Raw genomic sequence first — 7,607 nt, forward strand, 5'->3', positions numbered from 1 at the left:
CCTGCAGCTCTCATTCCTCTGGCAGTGCCCGCCAGCAGCTCTCATTCCTCAGGCAGTGCCCACCAGCAGCTCTCATTCCTCTAGCAGTGCCCACCAGCAGCTCTCATTCCTCTGCCAGTGCCCACCAGCAGCTCTCATTCCTCTGCCAGCACCCACCAGCAGCTCTCACTCCTCTGCCAGTGCCCACCAGCAGCGCTCACACCTTTGCCTGTGCCCACCAGCAGCTCTCATTCCTCTGCCAGTGCCCACCAGCAGCTCTCATTCTTCTGCCAGTGCCCACCAGCAGCTCTCATTCCTCAGCCTGTGCCCACCAGCAGCTCTCATTCCTATGCCAGTGCCCACCAGCAGCTCTCCTTCTTCTGCCAGTGCCCACCTGCAGCTCTCATTCGTCAGCCTGTGCCCAACAGCAGCTCTCATTCCTATGCCAGTGCCCACCAGCAGCTCTCATTCCTCTGGCTGTGCCCACCAGCAGCTCTCACTCCTCTGCCAGTGCCCACCGTCAGCTCTCATTCCTCTGCCAGCGCCCGCCAACAGCTCTCATTCCTCTGCCAGTGATCACCAGCAGCTCTCATTCCTCTGCCAGTGCTCACCAGCAGCTCTCATTCCTCAGCCTGTGCCCACCAGCAGCTCTCATTCCTCTGACAGCGCCCGCCAGCAGCTCTCATTCCTTAGCCTGTGCCCACCAGCAGCTCTCATTCCTCTGCCAGCGCCCACCAGCAGCTCTCACTCCTCTGCCAGCGCCCGCCAGCAGCTCTCATTCCTCTGACTGCGCCCGCCAGCAGCTCTCATTCTTCTGGCTGTGCCCACCAGCAGCTCTCATTCCTCAGCCTGTGCCCACCAGCAGCTCTCATTCCTCTGCCAGCGTCCACCAGCAGCTCTCACTCCTCTGCCAGCGCCCACCAGCAGCTCTCATTCCTCAGCCAGTGCCCACCTGCAGCTCTCATTCCTCTGCCAGCGCCCGCCAGCAGCTCTCATTCCTCTGGCTGTGCCCACCAGCAGCTCTCATTCCTCAGCCTGTGCCCACCAGCAGCTCTCATTCCTCTGCCAGCGCCCACCAGCAGCTCTCATTCCTCTGCCAGCGCCCGCCAGCAGCTCTCATTCCTCTGGCTGTGCCCACCAGCAGCTCTCATTCCTCAGCCAGTGCCCACCAGCAGCTCTCATTCCTCTGCCAGCGCCCACCAGCAGCTCTCATTCCTCTGCCAGCGCCCGCCAGCAGCTCTCATTCCTCTGGCTGTGCCCACCAGCAGCTCTCATTCCTCAGCCAGTGCCCACCAGCAGCTCTCATTCCTCTGCCAGCGCCCACCAGCAGCTCTCATTCCTCTGCCAGCGCCCGCCAGCAGCTCTCATTCCTCTGGCTGTGCCCACCAGCAGCTCTCATTCCTCAGCCAGTACCCACCAGCAGCTCTCATTCCTCTGCCAGCGCCCACCAGCAGCTCTCATTCCTCTGCCAGCACCCGCCAGCAGCTCTCATTCCTCTGACTGCGCCCACCAGCAGCTCTCATTCCTCTGGCTGTGCCCACCAGCAGCTCTCACTCCTCTGCCAGTGCCCACCAGCAGCTCTCATTCCTCTGCCAGTGCCCACCTGCAGCTCTCATTCCTCTGCCAGTGCCCACCTGCAGCTCTCATTCCTCTGCCAGTGCCCACCAGCAGCTCCCATTCCTCTGGCTGTGCCCACCTGCAGCTCTCATTCCTCTGCCAGTGCCCACCAGCAGCTCACATTCCTCTGGCTGTGCCCACCAGCAGCTCTCACTCCTCTGCCAGTGCCCACCTGCAGCTCTCATTCCTCTGCCAGTGCCCACCTGCAGCTCTCATTCCTCTTCCAGTGCCCACCTGCAGCTCTCATTCCTCTGCCAGTGCCCACCTGCAGCTCTCATTCCTCTTCCAGTGCCCACCAGCAGCTCTCATTCCTCTGCCAGTGCCCACCTGCAGCTCTCATTCCTCTGCCAGTGCCCACCTGCAGCTCTCATTCCTCTGCCAGTGCCCACCTGCAGCTCTCATTCCTCTGGCAGTGCCCACCTGCAGCTCTCATTCCTCTGGCTGTGCTCACCTGCAGCTCTCATTCCTCTGCCAGTGCCCACCTGCAGCTCTCATTCCTCTTCCAGTGCCCACCTGCAGCTCTCATTCCTCTGGCAGTGCCCACCTGCAGCTCTCATTCCTCTGGTTGTGCCCACCAGCAGCTCTCATTCCTCTGGTTGTGCCCACCAGCAGCTCTCATTCCTCTGGCAGTGCCCGCCAGCAGCTCTCACTCCTCTGCCAGTGCCCGCCAGCAGCTCTCATTCCTCTGGCAGTGCCCACCAGCACCTCTCACTCCTCTGCCAGTGCCCACCTGCAGCTCTCACTCCTCTGCCAGTGCCCGCCAGCAGCTCTCACTCCTCTGCCAGTGCCCACCTGCAGCTCTCACTCCTCTGCCAGTGCCCACCTGCAGCTCTCATTCCTCTGGCAGTGCCCACCTGCAGCTCTCATTCCTCTGGCTGTGCTCACCTGCAGCTCTCATTCCTCTGGCAGTGCCCACCTGCAGCTCTCATTCCTCTGCCAGTGCCCACCTGCAGCTCTCATTCCTCTTCCAGTGCCCACCTGCAGCTCTCATTCCTCTGGCAGTGCCCACCTGCAGCTCTCATTCCTCTGGTTGTGCCCACCAGCAGCTCTCATTCCTCTGGTTGTGCCCACCAGCAGCTCTCATTCCTCTGGCAGTGCTCGCCAGCAGCTCTCACTCCTCTGCCAGTGCCCGCCAGCAGCTCTCATTCCTCTGGCAGTGCCCACCAGCACCTCTCACTCCTCTGCCAGTGCCCACCAGCAGCTCTCATTCCTCAGCCAGTGCCCACCTGCAGCTCTCATTCCTCAGCCAGTGCCCACCTGCAGCTCTCATTCCTCTGGTTGTGCCCACCTGCAGCTCTCACTCCTCTGCCAGTGCCCACCTGCAGCTCTCACACCTCTGCCAGTGCCCACCAGCAGCTCTCACTCCTCTGCCAGTGCCCGCCAGCAGCTCTCATTCCTCTGGCAGTGCCCACCAGCAGCTCTCACTCCTCTGCCAGTGCCCACCAGCAGCTCTCACTCCTCTGCCAGTGCCCACCAGCAGCTCTCACTCCTCTGCCAGTGCCCACCAGCAGCTCTCATTCCTCTGGCAGTGCCCACCTGCAGCTCTCATTCCTCTGGTTGTGCCCACCAGCAGCTCTCATTCCTCTGGTTGTGCCCATCAGCAGATCTCATTCCTCAGCCAGTGCCCACCTGCAGCTCTCATTCCTCTGGCTGTGCCCACCAGCAACTCTCATTCCTCTGGCTGTGCCCACCAGCAGCTCTCATTCCTCTGCCAGTGCCCACCAGCAGCTCCCATTCCTCTGGCTGTGCCCACCAGCAACTCTCATTCCTCTGGCTGTGCCCACCAGCAACTCTCATTCCTCTGGCAGTGCCCACCAGCAGCTCTCATTCCTCTGGCAGTGCCCACCAGCAGCTCTCATCCCAGTGCAGCTAATTAAAGGTCCAAGGCGGCACTGATCACGGGTAACATAACATGATATAATAGCCACAGATCACACGTTATGCTGGCGGGTCGTTTCCATCATACATCCAGGGTGAGACACATGTAAGTTAAACCCGGGTTGGTGAGACGCAGACAGAATCCGACAGACTCGGCTCCCCGCACCACCCCAAGGGCCCCTTCGCCACGCCCCCTGGCACACAGCTGCATAGGCCCCGCCCTCCCGCAAACCTGTACCCCAATATTTCAGCATCACTCACCAGTGCGACGTTCAGCTCGCAGCACCCCTCAGAGCAGTCACATCTCCTGTGTAGTCAGTTCATCAGAGAGGGGCGGGTCCGTGAACCCCCCACCCACCGGGGGAAGTAAAGCTGAAGTGAGAGCAGAAGGGACAGCGGGCAACAAACACTGAAAGCGCAGCACACTTCCTCTTCCTCTTTCTGTGAATAGAAAGTCAGGGGAAGGGAGGAGCCCGGGGTGGAGGGGGGGGCGGAACGGGGGGGCTGCATGCTGTGGAGGTGGGAGGGGCATCACACTCTACACCCTCAGGCACCGACAATCATGTTACGGGCTCAGGAGTAAATTTAATTGGGTGCAGGTTTCATGATTAAACACTGCAAGGTTACAGGCGGAGGAAAAACAGAGGGATGCAGGCTGAGGAGCAGAGAGAGGGCTTTAAAAGGGGAGGGGTTACAGGATGAGGAGCAGAGAGAGAGGGTTTAAAGGTGAGGGGTTACAGGTTGAGGAGCAGAGAGATTGCTTTAAAAGGGGAGGGGTTACAGGCTGAGGAGCAGAGAGAGAGGGTTTAAAGGTGAGGGGTTACAGGCTGAGGAGCAGAGAGAGGGCTTTAAAGGTGAGGGGTTACAGGCTGAGGAGCAGAGAGATTGCTTTAAAAGGGGAGGGGTTACAGGCTGAGGAGCAGAGAGAGAGGGCTTTAAAGGTGAGGGGTTACAGGCTGAGGAGCAGAGAGAGGGCTTTAAAGGTGAGGGGTTACAGGCTGAGGAGCAGAGAGAGGGCTTTAAAGGTGAGGGGTTACAGGCTAAGGAGCTGAGAGATGGCTTTAAAGGTGAGGGGTTACAGGCTGAGGAGCAGAGAGAGTGCTTTAAAAGGGGAGGGGTTACAGGCTGAGGAGCAGAGAGAGAGGGTTTAAAGGTGAGGGGTTACAGGCTGAGGAGCAGAGAGAGGGCTTTAAAGGTGAGGGGTTACAGGCTGAGGAGCAGAGAGATTGCTTTAAAAGGGGAGGGGTTACAGGCTGAGGAGCAGAGAGAGAGGGCTTTAAAGGTGAGGGGTTACAGGCTGAGGAGCAGAGAGAGGGCTTTAAAGGTGAGGGGTTACAGGCTGAGGAGCAGAGAGAGGGCTTTAAAGGTGAGGGGTTACAGGCTAAGGAGCTGAGAGATGGCTTTAAAGGTGAGGGGTTACAGGCTGAGGAGCAGAGAGAGTGCTTTAAAGGTGAGGGGTTACAGGCTAAGGAGCTGAGAGATGGCTTTAAAGGTGAGGGGTTACAGGCTGAGGAGCTGAGAGATGGCTTTAAAGGTGAGGGGTTACAGGCTAAGGAGCTGAGAGATGGCTTTAAAGGTGAGGGGTTACAGGCTGAGGAGCTGAGAGATGGCTTTAAAGGTGAGGGGTTACAGGCTGAGGAGCAGAGAGAGTGCTTTAAAGGTGAGGGGTTACAGGCTAAGGAGCTGAGAGATGGCTTTAAAGGTGAGGGGTTACAGGCTGAGGAGCTGAGAGATGGCTTTAAAGGTGAGGGGTTACAGGCTAAGGAGCTGAGAGATGGCTTTAAAGGTGAGGGGTTACAGGCTGAGGAGCTGAGAGATGGCTTTAAAGGTGAGGGGTTACAGGCTAAGGAGCTGAGAGATGGCTTTAAAGGTGAGGGGTTACAGGCTGAGGAGCAGAGAGAGTGCTTTAAAGGTGAGGGGTTACAGGCTAAGGAGCTGAGAGATGGCTTTAAAGGTGAGGGGTTACAGGCTGGGGAGCTGAGAGATGGCTTTAAAGGTGAGGGGTTACAGGCTGAGGAGCAGAGAGAGTGCTTTAAAGGTGAGGGGTTACAGGCTAAGGAGCAGAGAGAGGGCTTTAAAGGTGAGGGGTTACAGGCTGAGGAGCTGAGAGATGGCTTTAAAGGTGAGGGGTTACAGGCTGAGGAGCTGAGAGATGGCTTTAAAGGTGAGGGGTTACAGGCTAAGGAGCTGAGAGATGGCTTTAAAGGTGAGGGGTTACAGGCTGAGGAGCTGAGAGATGGCTTTAAAGGTGAGGGGTTACAGGCTAAGGAGCTGAGAGATGGCTTTAAAGGTGAGGGGTTACAGGCTGAGGAGCAGAGAGAGTGCTTTAAAGGTGAGGGGTTACAGGCTAAGGAGCTGAGAGATGGCTTTAAAGGTGAGGGGTTACAGGCTGAGGAGCTGAGAGATGGCTTTAAAGGTGAGGGGTTACAGGCTGAGGAGCAGAGAGAGTGCTTTAAAGGTGAGGGGTTACAGGCTGAGGAGCAGAGAGAGGGCTTTAAAGGTGAGGGGTTACAGGCTGAGGAGCTGAGAGATGGCTTTAAAAGTGAGGGGTTACAGGCTGAGGAGCAGAGAGAGTGCTTTAAAGGTGAGGGGTTACAGGCTAAGGAGCTGAGAGATGGCTTTAAATGTGAGGGGTTACAGGCTGAGGAGCTGAGAGATGGCTTTAAAGGTGAGGGGTTACAGGCTAAGGAGCCGAGAGATGGCTTTAAAGGTGAGGGGTTACAGGCTGAGGAGCTGAGAGATGGCTTTAAAGGTGAGGGGTTACAGGCTAAGGAGCTGAGAGATGGCTTTAAAGGTGAGGGGTTACAGGCTGAGGAGCAGAGAGAGTGCTTTAAAGGTGAGGGGTTACAGGCTAAGGAGCTGAGAGATGGCTTTAAAGGTGAGGGGTTACAGGCTGAGGAGCTGAGAGATGGCTTTAAAGGTGAGGGGTTACAGGCTGAGGAGCAGAGAGAGTGCTTTAAAGGTGAGGGGTTACAGGCTAAGGAGCTGAGAGATGGCTTTAAAGGTGAGGGGTTACAGGCTGAGGAGCTGAGAGATGGCTTTAAAGGTGAGGGGTTACAGGCTAAGGAGCTGAGAGATGGCTTTAAAGGTGAGGGGTTACAGGCTGAGGAGCTGAGAGATGGCTTTAAAGGTGAGGGGTTACAGGCTAAGGAGCTGAGAGATGGCTTTAAAGGTGAGGGGTTAAAGGCTGAGAAACAGAGAGAGGGCTTTAAAGGTGAGGGGTTACAGGCTGAGGAGCAGAGAGAGTGCTTTAAAGGTGAGGGGTTACAGGCTAAGGAGCTGAGAGATGGCTTTAAAGGTGAGGGGTTACAGGCTGAGGAGCTGAGAGATGGCTTTAAAGGTGAGGGGTTACAGGCTGAGGAGCAGAGAGAGTGCTTTAAAGGTGAGGGGTTACAGGCTAAGGAGCTGAGAGATGGCTTTAAAGGTGAGGGTTTACAGGCTGAGGAGCTGAGAGATGGCTTTAAAGGTGAGGGGTTACAGGCTGAGGAGCAGAGAGAGTGCTTTAAAGGTGAGGGGTTACAGGCTAAGGAGCTGAGAGATGGCTTTAAAGGTGAGGGGTTACAGGCTGAGGAGCAGAGAGAGGGCATTAAAGGCGAGGGGTTACAGGCTGAGGAGCAAAGAGCGGGCTTTAAAGGTGAGGGGTTACAGGCTGAGAAGCAGAGAGAGGGCTTTAAAAATGAGGGGTTACAGGCTGAGAAGCAGAGAGGCGGCTTTAACGGTGAGGGGTTACAGGCTGAGAAGCAGACAGAGGGCTTTAAAGGTGAGGGGTTACAGGCTGAGAAGCAGAGAGAGGGCTTTTTTAAAGGTGAGGGGGTTACAGGCTGAGAAGCAGACAGAGGGCTTTAAAGGTGAGGGGTTACAGGCAGAGGAGCAGAGACAGGGCATTAAAAGGTGAGGGGTTACAGGCTGAGGTGCAGAGAGAGCGTTTTAAAAGGTGAGGAGTTACAGGCTGAGGAGCAGAGAGAGGTCTTTAAAGGTTTAGGGGTTACAGGCTGAGGAGCAAAGAGTGGGCTTTAAAGGTGAGGGGTTACAGGCTGAGAAGCAGAGAGAGGGCTTTAAAGGTGAGGGGTTACAGGCTGAGAAGCAGACAGAGGGCTTTAAAGGTGAGGGGTTACAGGCTGAGAAGCAGACAG

At 56.8% G+C, this 7,607-nt stretch overlaps 1 protein-coding gene across 1 annotated transcript in view; it reads right to left on the reverse strand.

Moving 5' to 3' along the window:
* The window catches only part of UNC93B1 (unc-93B1 regulator of TLR signaling), a 235,955-nt gene extending 232,014 nt beyond the window's left edge, over positions 1-3,941 (reverse strand). Inside the window, exon 1 of the mRNA XM_078655492.1 lies at positions 3,736-3,941. The gene's annotated coding sequence lies outside the window, so the exon portion shown is untranslated. The remainder of the gene's footprint in view (positions 1-3,735) is intronic.
* Positions 3,942-7,607: the final 3,666 nt, after the last annotated feature.

This window comes from Lissotriton helveticus, chromosome 1_1 (assembly GCF_964261635.1).
Source record: "Lissotriton helveticus chromosome 1_1, aLisHel1.1, whole genome shotgun sequence".
Lineage (NCBI taxonomy): Eukaryota > Metazoa > Chordata > Amphibia > Caudata > Salamandridae > Lissotriton > Lissotriton helveticus.